We start from the raw sequence: 14,665 nt of genomic DNA on the forward strand, positions 1-14,665 counted from the left end.
TTAAAGACTAATTTGTTAGTGCTGCTGTGAGCTCATACAGGCCCATAAAGACCTTCTACATAAAATACTTAATGTGGTAAAGGTGGCAAAAGATGGCGCCGATAGAGAAGGCCGCCATCTTACGAGTTCCAACCTGACTTTGACACTTAGTGACTTTTTTTTGTGTACAGTTTTTGTATCTGTACCGACCAATCACTTTTGGACATCAGATTGACAGTTGCTAACCTGACTTTAAATTTCTCATTTTGACGTTAATACCGACTTCAACTCCGACTCAGCTGTTCGCTTGTTCACACTGGACATAATTCCTTTGTTTTATGGGCTACCTAAACGCTGCCGACGTAGACGTGGAAGATGGGCTGGCATCTTGGTGAGACTGAGAAGAAGAGAAAATCGATCAGCACTCCCCTCTGTTTTATTGGCAAATATCCAGTCACTCAAGAATAAGATGGATGAGATGTGTTTGAGATCTCCTATCAGAGAGACTTGAAAAGCTGCAATGTTCTAAAACTTGGCTGGTTGAATCTATGTACATAGAACTGGTTTCAAGTCCAAAGGGGGAGGGGTGTGCCTCTTCATTAACATCAACTGTTGTGCTGCTTCCAATGTGAAGGACATCTCGAGCTTCTGCTTACGTGATATAAAATACGTCATGGTGAGCTGCAGACCTTTTTATCTACCAAGAGAATTCTCATCCGTAATTATCACGGCTGTCTACATCCTTCCACAAGCCAACACCACTTTTGCACTCAGTGAACTGTATGGGGCCCTAAACAAACAAGAAACCATACACTCAGAGGCAGCGTTTCTGGTGGGAGGAGACTTTAGCGCAGGGAGACTTAAAATCATTCTATCTCATTTCTATGACACGTCTCCTGCTCCACTAGGGGCGATAAAACTCTAGACCACCTTCATTCAACCCACAGAAATGCATACAAGGCCCCCCCTCTCCCTATTTTTGGTAAATCAGACCATGACTGTATCCTCCTGCTTCCTGTTTACAAACTCAGCTCAAACAGGAAGTACCAGTCACTCGCTCAATACGGAAGTGGTACAATGAAGCAGATGTGAGGCTACAAAACTGTTTTGCGTGTATAGACTGGGAAATGTTCCAGGATTCATCCAATTACATTGAGGAGTTTACCACATTAATCACGGGGTTCATCAATAAGTGAAAAGTGACTATACGGACATATCTGTGCTGGGCTAAAGGCTAGAGCTACCGCTAACAAGGAACTGGACACGGACAAGGATGCATACAAGAAAGTCCACTACGACCTCCAACAAGATATCAAACATGCAAAGGAAATATAGGGGGAAGGTGGATTCCTAATACACCGGCTTCGACGTGTGTCAGATGTGGGAGGGCTTGCAGACGATAACGGATTACAAAGGGAAACACAGCTGTGAGATGCCCAGTGACGCAGAACTCCCAAATGAACTAAATCCTTTTTATGCTTGTGTCGAGGAAAACAAAACAGTTCTGCATGAAGGCGCCTGTTGTTTCGGGTGACTGTGTGACTCGATCTCCATGGCCGATGTGAGTAAAACTTTTAAACAGGTTAACACTCGGAATACCAGGGCTTGTTCGCAGAGCATGCGCAGACCAGCTGGCAAGTGTCTTCACCAATATTTTCAACATGTTTCAAGCTAACCACCATTGTCCCTGTTTCCAAGAACTTCAAGGTAACCTGCCTAAATGACTATCGCCCCGTAGCACTCACATCTGTAATTAGGAAGTGCTTTGAAAGGATGGTCATGACACACATCAACACCATCATCCTAGACACCCTGGACCCACTCCAATTAGCATACTACCCTAACAGATCCACAGATGACACAATCTCAATTGCACTTCACACTGCCCTCTCCCACCTGGGCAGGAGGGGAAATAACTATATGAGAATGCTGTTCATTGACTACAGCTCAACATTCAACATCATTCTCACCTCCAAGCTCATCATCAAGCTTGGGACCCTGAGAACTCTCTCTACAACTGGATCCTGGACTTCCTGACGGGCTGTGCCCAGGTGGTGAGGGTAGGCAAGAACACCTCCGCCACGCTGTCACTAAACACGGGTTCCGCTCAGTTGTGCGTGCTTAGTCCACTCTTCTACTCCCTGTTCACCCACGACTGCATTGCCACATACGACTCCAACGCCATCATCAAGTTTGCTGGCAACACGACGGTGGTAGTCCTTATCACCAACGGCGTTGAGACAACCTACAAGTAGGAAGTTAGAGACTTGGCAATGTGGTGCCAGCACAACAACCTCTCCCTCAACATCTGTAAGACCAAGGAACTGATCATGGATTACAGGAGAAAGAGAGGAGAACACGCCCCCATCCACATGGACAGGGCTGTAGTGGAGTGGGTCGAGAGCTTCAAGTTCCTTGGTGTCCACATCACTAACTTAACATGGTCCACACACACCTGCACAGTCATGAAGAGGGAATGACAGCGTATGTTCCCCCTCAAGAGGCTGAAAAGATTTGGCATGGGCCCTCGGATCCTCAAAAAGTTCTACAGCTGCACCATTGAGAGCATCTTGACTAGCTGCAGAGGATGGTGCGGACATCCCAGGAGATCACTGGTGCCGAGCTCCCTGCCATCCAGGACCTCTATCAGGCGGTGTCAGAGGACTTCAGCCACCAAAGCCATAAACACTCTGCTACCGTCCGGCAAACGATACCGGGGCATTGGTTCACGGACCAAGAAAGCTTTTATACCCTAGCCATAAGACTGCTAAATGGCCATAAGTCTGTTAAATAGTTCATTCTATCTGCATTGACCCTACAGTATCTTTCACTGACTCTATGCACACTCACAATACTATATATACACACTATATACACACAGCTACTGCATTCTTTATTCTTACTCTTATTCTTATGAATTATCTATCACTTTACACTGCCTTCATGTACATATTGTGACAATTCTCTTCAAGGTTAAAATGAAGTGAAAGACCAACACAAAATCACACCAGAGAGTGTTCTTTCCAACAGGTCAGTACCTGAATGTTTGTTTCTTCGGCCTGGACCGCCCCAGGCCGCAGGTGTGGTCCTGGGTCGTAATGTACGCTGGTCGAGCCTCAAGTACCTGATATGGCCTCATGCTCACTTTTCTCCCAGGTAGGGAAACAATATCATGAGCCGTACACCTCAGTTCGCACTGTATCCCTGAAAATACATCATTGTTTTTCTGGATCAAGGTCTTTACTTCCTGTACTTGTGCTGGAGACAGTGTAGGTGAAACATGCACTTCGGCTGCACGCCTGAGTGGGTGTGGGGTATATGACAATTAGTGTTTCTCTCTCTAAAGCCACGCTTTTAACAGGTTTACGTGATATATCTGTTCCGGGGACCGACGACCTGGCTGTCGGATCCGATAATAAACCTCTCCTATTTTCTCCAGCACTTGATATGATCCCTTCAATGTGGCTAACAGTTTACACTCTACCATGGGGATCAGCACATTATGTCCCGGTTGAAATTCCCCCAGGGTAGCCTGCCGCTTATAAGTATGCCGCTGGTGCTCTGGTGCTCTTGTGCTTGTGGTTATCCTGCCTAGCATGGCTGTGATGTGCTCTGTAACACTAGTATAAGAGGTGAACTGGTGCTCCCAGGTTTCCCGTGCGATGTCTAAGATTCCCTGGGTATGCCTCCCATATACCAGCTCAAAGGGTGAAAACCCCCGCGAGGCTTGGGGAACCTCTCTAATGGCAAACATCAGATACGGCAACATGAAATCCCAGTTTTCCCCATCCTTATCTATTACCTTCCAGAGCATTGACTTCAGGGTGCGGTTGAATCGCTCAACCAGCCCATCCGTCTGAGGATAGTAAACCGATGTCCTCAACTGTTTCACCTGCCACAACTTGCAAAGGTCTGCCATAAGGCGGGATAATAAAGGGGGTCTCCTGGTCAGTAAGGATCTCTTTTGGAATCCCTACCCTGGTGAACAGGGGCACTAATTCCTTAGCTATAATTTTGGAAGACATCGTCCGAAGGGGATTGCCTTCTGGGTAGCGAGTGGCATAATCTAGGATGACCGGAATGTATTGGTGCCCTCTGGCGGATTTGGGTAGCGGGCCCACTATAACCATCGCTATCCTCTCAAATGGCGTTTCAATTATGGAGATGTTAACTGGAACTCGGAGCACCCCCCACAATCCAGTACTCCAGTGCTAGCCTCTCGACACTGGCTTCCCATTAAGGCAAGGGCTGATTTCAAGGTTTTACTGCTAACCTACAAAGCATTACATGGGCTTGCTCTTATCTATCTTTCCGATTTCGTCCTGCCGTACATACCTACACGTACGCTACGGTCACAAGACACAGGCCTCCTTACTGTCCCTAGAATTTCTAAGCAAACAGCTGGAGGCAGCACTTTCTCCTATAGAGCTACATTTTTATGGCATGGTCTGCCTACCCATGTGAGGGACGCAGACTCGGTCTCAACCTTTAAGTCTTTATTGAAGACTCATCTCTTCAGTAGGTCCTATGATTGAGTGTAATCTGGCCCAGGAGTGTGAAGGTGAATGGAAAGGCCCTGGAGCAACGAAGCGCCCTTGCTGTCTCTGCCTGGCCTCTAACCCTTTTACAGGGGCCGAGTCACTGGCTTACTGGTGCTCTTCCATGCCGTCCCTAGGAGGGGTGCGTCACTTGAATAGGTTGAGTCACTGACGTGAAAGTTTCTTCCAGCGCCGACAGAGATGGCCGCCTCGCTTCGCGTTCCTAGGAAACTATGCAGTTTTTATAGTTTATTTACGTGTTATTTCTTACATTGGTACCCCAGGTCATCTTAGGTTTCATTACATACAGTTGAGAAGAACTACTGAATATAAGAGCAGCGTCAACTCACCATCAGTACGACCAAGAATATGACTTTCCCGAAGCAGATCCTGTGTTCTGCCTTTCACCCAGGACAAAGCTACCCTTGCTCGGAAATCCGAGCAAGGGTAGCATTCCAGAGGGACATCAGAGACTGTAACGTTCTTTGCTTCACGGAAACATGGCTCACTCGAGATACGCTATCGGAGTCGGTGCAGCCAGCTGGTTTCTCCACGCATCGCGCCGACAGAAAAAACATCTTTCTGGTAAGAAGAGGGGAGGGGGCGTATGCTTTATGGTCAACAAGACGTGGTGTGGTCACAACAACATACAGGAACTTCCTTCTGTTCACCTGATTTAGAATTCCTCACAATCAAATGTCGACCGCATTATCTACCAAGGGAATTCTCTTCGATTATAATCACAGCCGTATATATTCCCCCCCAAGCAGACACATTGATGGCTCTGAACAAACTTTATTTGACTCTTTGCAAACTGGAAACCACATATCCTGAGGCTGCATTCATTGTAGCTGGGGATTTTAACAAGGCTAATCTGAAAACAAGACTCCCTAAATTGTATCAGCATATCGATTGCGCAAACCAGGGCTGGTAAAACCTTGGATCATTGCTATTCTAACTTCCGCGACGCATATAAGGCCCTCCTCCGCCCTCCTTTCGGGAAAGCTGACCACGACTCCACTTTGTTGCTCCCTGCCTACAGACAGAAGCTAAAACAACAAGCTCCCGCGCTGAAGTCTGTTCAACGCTGGTCTGACCAATCTGATTCCACGCTCCAAGACTGCTTCCATCACGTTGACTGGGATAAGTTTCGTATTGCGTCAAACAACAACATTGATGAATACGCTGATTCGGTGAGCGAGTTCATTAGAACGTGCGTGGAAGATGTCGTTCCCATAGCAACGATTAAAACATTCCCAAACCAGAAACCGTGGATTGATGGCAGCATTCTCGTGAAACTGAAAGCGCAAACCACTGCTTTTAATCAGGGCAAGGTGACCGGAAACATGACCGAATACAAACAGTGTAGCTATTCCCTCCGCAAGGCAATCAAACAAGCTAAGCGTCAGTATAGAGACAAAGTAGAATCGCAATTCAACGGCTCAGACACAAGAGGTATGTGGCAGGGTCTACAGTCAATCACGGATTACAAAAAGAAAACCAGCCCAGTCACGGACCAGGATGTCTTGCTCCCAGGCAGACTAAATAACTTTTTTGTCCGCTTTGAGGACAATACAGTGCCACTGACACGGCCCGCAACCAAAACATGCGGACTGAGTAAAACATTTAAACGTGTTAACCCTCGCAAGGCTGCAGGCCCAGACGGCATCCCCAGCCGCGCCCTCAGAGCATGCACAGACCAGCTGGCTGGTGTGTTTACGAACATATTCAATCAATCCTTATCCCAGTCTGCTGTTCCCACATGCTTCAAGAGGGCCACCATTGTTCCTGTTCCCAAGAAAGCTAAGGTAACTGAGCTAAACGACTACTGCCCCGTAGCACTCACTTCCGTCAGACTAGTCAAGGACCATATCACCTCCAACCTACCTGACACCCTAGACCCACTCCAATTTGCTTACCGCCCAAATAGGTCCAGAGACGATGCAATCTCAACCATACTGCACACTGCCCTAACCCATCTGGATAAGAGGAATACCTATGTGAGAATGCTGTTCATCGACTACAGCGCAGCATTTAACACCATTAGTACCCTCCAAACTCGCCATCAAGCTCGAGACCCTGGGTCTCGACCCCGCCCTGTGCAACTGGGTACTGGACTTCCTGACGGGCCGCCCCCAGGTGGTGAGGGTCGGTAACAACATCTCCACCCCGTTGATCCTCAACACTGGGGCCCCACAAGGGTGCGTTCTAAGCCCTCTCAATTCAACGGCTCAGACACAAGAGGTATGTGGCAGGGTCTACAGTCAATCACGGATTGACTGCACGCCTCCAACTCAATCATCAAGTTTGCGGACGACACAACAGTGGTAGGCTTGATTACCAACAACGACGAGACGGCCTACAGGGAGGAGGTGAGGTTCCCTCGGAGTGTGGTGTCAGGAAAATAACCTCACACTCAACGTCAACAAAACTAAGGAGATGATTGTGGACTTCAGGAAACAGCAGAGGGAACACCACCCTATTCACATCAGTGGGACAGTAGTGGAGAGGGTAGTAAGTTTTAAGTTCCTCGGCGTACACATCACAGACAAACTGAATTGGTCCACCCACACAGACAGCATCGTGAAGAAGGCGCAGCAGCGCCTCTTCAACCTCAGGAGGCTGAAGAAATTTGGCTTGTCACCAAAAGCACTCACAAACTTCTACAGATGCACAATCGAGAGCATCCTGTCGGGCTGTATTACCGCCTGGTACGGCAACTGCTCCGCCCACAACCGTAAGGCTCTCCAGAGGGTAGTGAGGTCTGCACAACGCATCACTGGGGGCAAATTACACCACCCGATGTCACAGGAAGGCCATAAAGATCATCAAGGACAACAACCACCCGAGCCACTGCCTGTTCACCCCGCTATCATCCAGAAGGCGAGGTCAGTACAGGTGCATCAAAGCTGGGACCGAGAGACTGAAAAACAGCTTCTATCTCAAGGCCATCAGACTGTTAAACAGCCACCACTAACATTGAGTGGCTGCTGCCAACACACTGACTCAACTCCAGCCACTTTAATAATGGGAATTGATGTAAAATATATCACTAGTCACTTTAAACAATGCTACTTAATATAATGTTTACATACCCTACATTATTTATCTCATATGTATACGTATATACTGTACTCTATATCATCTACTGCATCTTTATGTAATACATGTATCACTAGCCACTTTAAACTATGCCACTTTGTTTACATACTCATCTCATATGTATATACTGTACTCGATACTATCTACTGCATCTTGCCTATGCCGCTCTGTACCATCACTCATTCATATATCTTTATGTACATATTCTTTATCCATTTACACTTGTGTGTATGAGGTACTAGTTTTGGAATTGTTAGCTAGATTACTCGTTGGTTATTACTGCATTGTCGGAACTAGAAGCACAAGCATTTCGCTACACTCGCATTAACATCTGCTAACCATGTGTATGAGACAAATACATTTGATTTGATTTTTATTCCTGTCCGGGTTGGCACCCCCGCCTTGGGTTGTGCCGTGGCGGAGATCTTTGTGGGCAATACTTGGCTTTGTCTCAAGATGGTAAGTTGATGGTTTAAGATATTCCTCTAGTGGTGTGGGGGCTGTGCTTAGGCAAAGTGGGTGGGGTTATATCCTGCCTGTTGGCCCTGTCCGGGGGTATCGTCGGATGGGGCCACAGTGTCTTCTGACCCCTCCTGTCTCAGCCTCCAGTATTTATGCTGCAGTAGTTTATGTGTCTGGGGGCTAGGGTCAGTCTGTTATATCTGGAGTATTTCTCCTGTCTTATCCTGTGTCCTGTGTGAATTTAAGTATGCGCTCCCTAATTTTTTTTTTTTCTCTCTCTCTCTCTCTCTCTCTCTCTCTCTCTCTCTCATTCTTTCTTTCTTTCTCTATAACCTTGCCTCAGGACTTCCTGGCCTGATGACTCCTTCCTGTCCCCAGTCCACCTGGCCATGATGCTGCTCCAGTTTCAACTGTTCTGCCTGAGGCTATGGAACCCTGACCTGTTCATCAGACCTGCTGTTTTCAACTCTCTAGAGACAGCAGGAACGGTAGAGATACTCTGAATGATTGTCTAAGAAAAGTCAACTGACATTAACTCCTGAGATGCTGACCTGTTGCATCCTCGACAACCTCTGTGATTATTATTATTTGACCCTGCTGGTCATCTATGAACATTTGAACATCTTGGGATGTTCTGTTATAATCTCCACCCGGCACAGCCAGAGGAGGACTGGCCACCCCTCATAGCCTGGTTCCTCTCTAGTTTTCTTCCTAGGTTCTGGCCTTTCGAGTGAGTATTTCCTAGCAACCGTGCTTCTACACCTGCATTGCTTGCTGTTTGGGGTTTTAGGCTGGGTTTTTGTACAGCACTTTGTGGCATCAGCTGACGTAAGAAGAGCTTTATAAATACATTTGATTGATTGATTGAATCCCTGGCCAGTAAAACCTCCTCACAATCTTGTCTCAGGTTTTATCAATACCAAGGTGCCATTTTGTGCTTTGCAGTTCACCATCTGGCCACACCCTAGTGAGAGGGCAGAGCCCGTTTATTTGTTCTGCCCTCACATATCTGCCATTTATCACTCAGCCCCCTTCTTTGTCACAAAATCTACCTCAAATACCTCATACCTCTGCACATCAACTCGGTCCTGGTACTCCCTGTATATATATACATATATACACTAAAATAACACATCCTAGATCTGAATGAATGAAATATTCTTATTAAATACTTTTTTCTTTACATAGTTAAATGTGCTGACAACAAAATCACACAAAACTTATCAATGGAAATCAAATTTATCAACCCATCGTGGTCTGGATTTGGAGTCACACTCAAAATTAAAGTGGAAAACCACACTACAGGCTGAACCATCTTTGATGTAATGTCCTTAAAACAAGTCAAAATGAGGCTCAGTAGTGTGTGTGGCCTCCACGTGCCTGTATGACCTCCCTACAACGCCTGGGCATGCTCCTGATGAGGTGGAGGATGGTCTCCTGAGGGATCCATAGCATCAATGCCTTCCTCTTGCAGGAACTGCTGACACACTCCAGCCACATGAGGTCTAGCATTGTCTTGCGTTAGGAGGAACCCAGGGCCAACCGCACCAGCATATGGTCTCACAAGGGGTCTGAGGATCTCATCTCGGTACCTAGTGGCAGTCAGGCTACCTCTGGCGAGCACATGGAGGGCTGTGCGGCCCCCCAAAGAAATGCCACCCCACACCATGACTGGCCCACCGCCAAACCGGTCATGCTGGAGGATGTTGCAGGCAGCAGAACGTTCTCCACGGCATCTCCAGAATCTGTCACGTCTGTCACATGTGCTCAGTGTGAACCTGCTTTCATCTGTGAAGAGCACAGGGCGCCAGTGGTGAATTTGCCAATATTGGTGTTCTCTGGCAATGAAAAACATCCTGCACGGTGTTGGGCTGTAAGCACAACCCCCACCTGTGGACATCGGGCCCTCTGTTTCTGTTTCTGACCGTTTGAGCAGACACATGCACATTTGTGGCCTGCTGGAGGTCATTTTGCAGGATTCTGGCAGTGCTCCTCCTGCTCCTCCTTGCACAAAGGCGGAGGTAGTGGTCCTGCTGCTGGGTTGTTGCCCTCCTTCCGCCTCCTCCACGTCTCCTGATGTACTGGCCTGTCTTCTGGTAGCGCCTCCATGCTCTGGACACTATGCAGACAGACACAGCAAACCTTCTTGCCACAGCTCGCATTGATGTCCCATCCTGGATGAGCTGCACTACCTGAGCCACTTGTGTGGGTTGTAGACTCCGTCTCATGCTACCACTAGAGTGAAAGCACCGCCAGCATTCAAAAGTGACCAAAACATCAGCCAGGAAGCATAGGAACTGAGAAGTGGTCTGTGGTCACCACCTGCAGAACCACTCCTTTATTGGGGGTGTCTTGCTAATTGCCTATAATTTCCACCTGTTGTCTATTCCATTTGCACAACATCATGTGACATTTATTGTCAATCAGTGTTGCTTCCTAAGTGGACAGTTTGATTTCACAGAAGTGTGATTGACTTGGAGTTACATTGTGTTTTTTAAGTGTTCCCTTTATTTTTTTGAGCAGTGTATATATATATATTTATATATGTGTATGTATCTATTCCTCTTGTGTTACTGTTTTTCTTTGTATTATTATTTTGTAACTCTACGTTGTTGGGAAGGGCTCGTAAACAAGCAATTCACGATTAAGTCTTGTATTCGCAGCATGTGAAAAATTAAATTAGATTTGATTTCACTTTCTACATCTGTCATTTGGTGCTGCAGTACACTTATAAACATAAAAACTATAGAGTTAACAGACTTCACAACACCATCCCAATGCTGTTTGATGCGCAGCCAATCTGCTGCATTGTGGGTAGGATCAAAGGCGGTCCAGAAAGCAGGATGGCCTCACACTGGCACAGAATGAGCTTGGTTGCATCCCATCCCAACACAAAACAAACCAAATGAATGAATGAAGTAAACAAAAGCCTAATCAAATTAACCTTCTCATCAATCCCTGCCTCAGTTTCCTCCGCTTTGTAAATGAGGAGTATGGATATTTCAATAGCTCAAACAAATAAAGATAATTTAAGTATGGCATACGTGTCAGTGTGCTAGTGTTGATTAATTCATGACTGTGGCATCCAAAGGGATAATGCCTTAGTCTCTCACACTAAAGACCCAGGTGTTGTGGTATTGTGATGAATATCAAAAGGGGATACAAATGTTTCCCTCAGGTAAATCCAAGGGGAACTTTCTGAATATATCATTATACTGTATTCTGCAGACAGTAGCACGTTTGTATGAAGGCGTGGTTATTCACAGGCAAATTGCTATATGCTAAGGAGGTACATTTGTGTCTTTTTGTCGAGGGCAAAACCTTTTTGATTTTCAATCAAAAATAATCTAAATTAAAAGTCAAAGCGGACACCTATGAAGATGGCATCTCAGGTAAGCAGCACTGGGCTGTACTGACGTATCCTAAAAATGACATCTGCTGCATTAGATTGAACGGTCACATCTCAGTTATTGTTTTCATATCTACAAAAAATAAGCTGTTTTCTTTACTTTCAGAAAGCGAGCTGACCAAGGGGTCGAAAAAGTAGATATTGCCAGATGTTCACTGTCCGAGAAACAGGCCATGGGAAGCTTTATTGATGGCAAAAGTGTACATAACCAGAGGTATTTAAACTGTTCTGTGTTTTTTTTCTCCACCTCTGCCTGTCTTGTTGTACATGGAACATGTCTCACATGCATTAATTAAAAAACTCTTAAGATGTCAGCTGCTAATTTTCCCATTTACACCACATAAACACAGCCATTTTCTCTGGACTATCTGTTGCTGCCAAGTCATGATTTCTCTGGGGGTTAGCCTTGCAATAACCAAGTGGTGAGACACATAGCCCTCTATATTTCAGGTACACTCCGATAGGTGTCTGCATCACATACAGTATCTTCTATTGACATTATCTTCTATTGTTTGTCCTCACGTGTCTGTTTTTCAGCATAAAGTACTCTGTAGCCACTTAGTGTGGACACCATGTGAGACCACACACAGTCTCTCTTCTTCACTTCATCCCTCTCCCACATCTCCCTAAATCCTCTGGGTTATACCAGCTATTTTGGTGAACCCCTCCCGCATCTGAACTGGCAGATACAGAGGGCTAAGCATGATGTGACTTGGTCGGGTCAACAAGAGGTATTATTAAAGAGATGCAATACAGACAGAGATGTAGTAGTCCCAGAGTTAATGATCCAAGGTCAGTTTTGCATTTCACCTCCTGATTTAAGATGACTGACCGTGTTAGAATTTAAAAAACCAATCCTAAATCATGCTCTCTCGTCTGCAGGTATGTTTTGATGTGAGAGAGGAAGCCAGTCCTGTCATCGCCACCTCAGCCGCTCTTAGGATAACCTTCGGGCCAACTGGGGGCCCAAGGCTGGTTAGGAGACACCGCAATTGTGATGAACTGAGAGAATATTAGGGTAGCACTGTAATTGATGAATCATATACTGTCTGCCTCTGTTCTTACCTCTTTCCCTTTCTGTCTTCTACACCTCTCTCCCCACCTTGTCTTTCTTCCTCGTTTTATAATGCACAACATATGCCCATTGAAGTATTTATAATATTACAATTATCATAATTATAATGCATTTATGTATTTATAACACCTGGATAATGAACTTCTTTCAATAAAGCGTTTCACATTCTCCACTGGTTGAAATGATCTCATTGAAATACTATCCTGTGTCCTCAGATGAATGCAGATGAAGGGAGTTAGACATGCATAGTTTCTTTTCTTCTGTATATGTGAATTACAAATCAATCATGTTTCTAGTCTATTGCATAGTAACAATGTGTAATCATTGATGTCCCAAGAACGGTAAACACTGTTGAAGTGTATAATTGTAATACATACACATATACACAGCATCATTCAAATAATGGAGTTTGATATGACTGAAGAAATGATGTCTCAGAGATTCATACCTGAACCACACCTTCATTTGCCAAGGAAGAGTACATGATCAGTGAATATATTCAATGTACAGGCTACAATGTGGGAATCTCATGCGTGGTAATAACTACAGTATATGTGTATATAGGACTTGCATCCTTGGCACAATGAAGTTATTATATTCTACTCTATCCAAAGGCTTCATTAATGCCATTCAGACTTGAAGTTGATATAACAACTATGATAGCTGAGGTTCATAGATTTGGTATTTTTATTTATCCGTTATTTTACCAGGTAAGTTGACTGAGAACACGTTCTCATTGGCAGCAATGACCTGGGGAATAGTTACAGGGGAGAGGAGGGGGATGAATGAGCCAATTGTAAACTGGGGATTATTAGGTGACCGTGATGGTTTGAGGGCCAGATTGGGAATTTAGCCAGGATATTAGTTCAGAACCTAACGTTTTAGATCGGCTACATACTGCTACATACTGCTACATACTGTAGCTAGCTACACATCCATAGGCATACAGTTATTTTTATCCTCCACTATACTATAAGCAAGTAAATAGTTAGCTAGCTACATTACTTCAGCTGCATTTCAAGGCAAGCTTACACAATTGTACATTCAATTTGCAGTAAATGCTATAGCTAGCTAGATTCTTTACACCCACTGTTTCACAAGACAACAAGCCTGGTTTGCTGGTTTTCTCAGGAGTCCCTATAACATTAAACAACATGAATTACAAATTAACATTTACATTTACATTTAAGTCATTTAGCAGATGCTCTTATCCAGAGCGACTTACAAATTGGTGCTATTCTCATAACACTAACTAGCTGGATAATAAATTAACTTTATGACCCAAAAAATATGCACAAACGTTTGTCTCTACATTAACTAACATATTTCTCTCAATTGTAAATGTTTTGCTTGACTCGTTATGACGTTATAACAACTTACATCTGGTTCCACCGTAATATTTTGTCAGCCATCATTGTTTAAGAACGCCACAAAGGCAAGGGTGGCTCGCGTCAAAATTCATCATTGGAACCACTCGATATGATTGATCATATAAAAACCTTGGGACCCAAATGCATAACGAGTGCTCTAACTCCCCCTTGTGGTGGTCTGGAGCAATGAAGCCGTGGCGCTGGGTACCTCTAGGTCCCGTGGTGCAAGCTCGCAACTTTTAAAGGAGGAACCACTGTAGGTCTTCCAACACTTGTTGTGGCCACAGTGTCAAAAACGTAGGTTGCTCCCAATGCCAACCCATTCATCACAACTAACTGAGTGTGTGTTCCATATTTAGTGGATGTGCTTTACTGGCAGTATACCAAGACAAGTGGGAGGTGATTTATATGAATAGAAAAACCCCTGCAAAACAAGCTGGCTATGGCCGGGTGGAGATGATATAAAATGCATTAAGAGGTCAGCAATAAATCATTCTGGACTCCCAGAGAAAGGGGTAAAGCCTATAACTGGTGAGATGGGGTAGTGTGTGTGTGTGTGTGTGTGTGTGTGTGTGTGTGTGTGTGTGTGTGTGTGTGTGTGTGTGTGCGTGTGTGTGTGTGTGTGTGTGTGTGTGTGTGTGTGTTTGTGCGTGTGCATGTGTGTGTGAGAAAAGAGAAACCACTTTCTCTTCAATCACTCTATCGTGGCAGCTCAGACCCGAAGACCACA

General features: G+C 45.2%; 1 protein-coding gene and 1 long non-coding RNA gene across 5 annotated transcripts in view; one reads left to right on the forward strand and one right to left on the reverse strand.

Moving 5' to 3' along the window:
• otofa (otoferlin a) overlaps positions 1-14,665 on the reverse strand; it is a 141,857-nt gene that overhangs the window by 51,945 nt on the left and 75,247 nt on the right. The gene's annotated exons all lie outside the window — the stretch shown is intronic.
• On the forward strand, positions 1,050-12,733 carry LOC115108017 (uncharacterized). 4 transcript variants are annotated; one of them, XR_010460902.1, is made up of 3 exons: positions 1,050-3,135; positions 8,425-11,704; positions 12,028-12,733. It is a non-coding gene; the product is annotated as an uncharacterized LOC115108017 (long non-coding RNA). The 4 variants fall into 4 exon arrangements; XR_003860289.2 differs by lacking the exon at positions 1,050-3,135 and having other exon boundaries at positions 3,143-11,704; positions 12,028-12,221; positions 12,373-12,733; XR_010460900.1 differs by lacking the exon at positions 1,050-3,135 and having other exon boundaries at positions 3,143-8,569; positions 11,597-11,704.

This window comes from Oncorhynchus nerka, linkage group LG24 (genome assembly GCF_034236695.1).
Source record: "Oncorhynchus nerka isolate Pitt River linkage group LG24, Oner_Uvic_2.0, whole genome shotgun sequence".
Taxonomy (NCBI): domain Eukaryota; kingdom Metazoa; phylum Chordata; class Actinopteri; order Salmoniformes; family Salmonidae; genus Oncorhynchus; species Oncorhynchus nerka.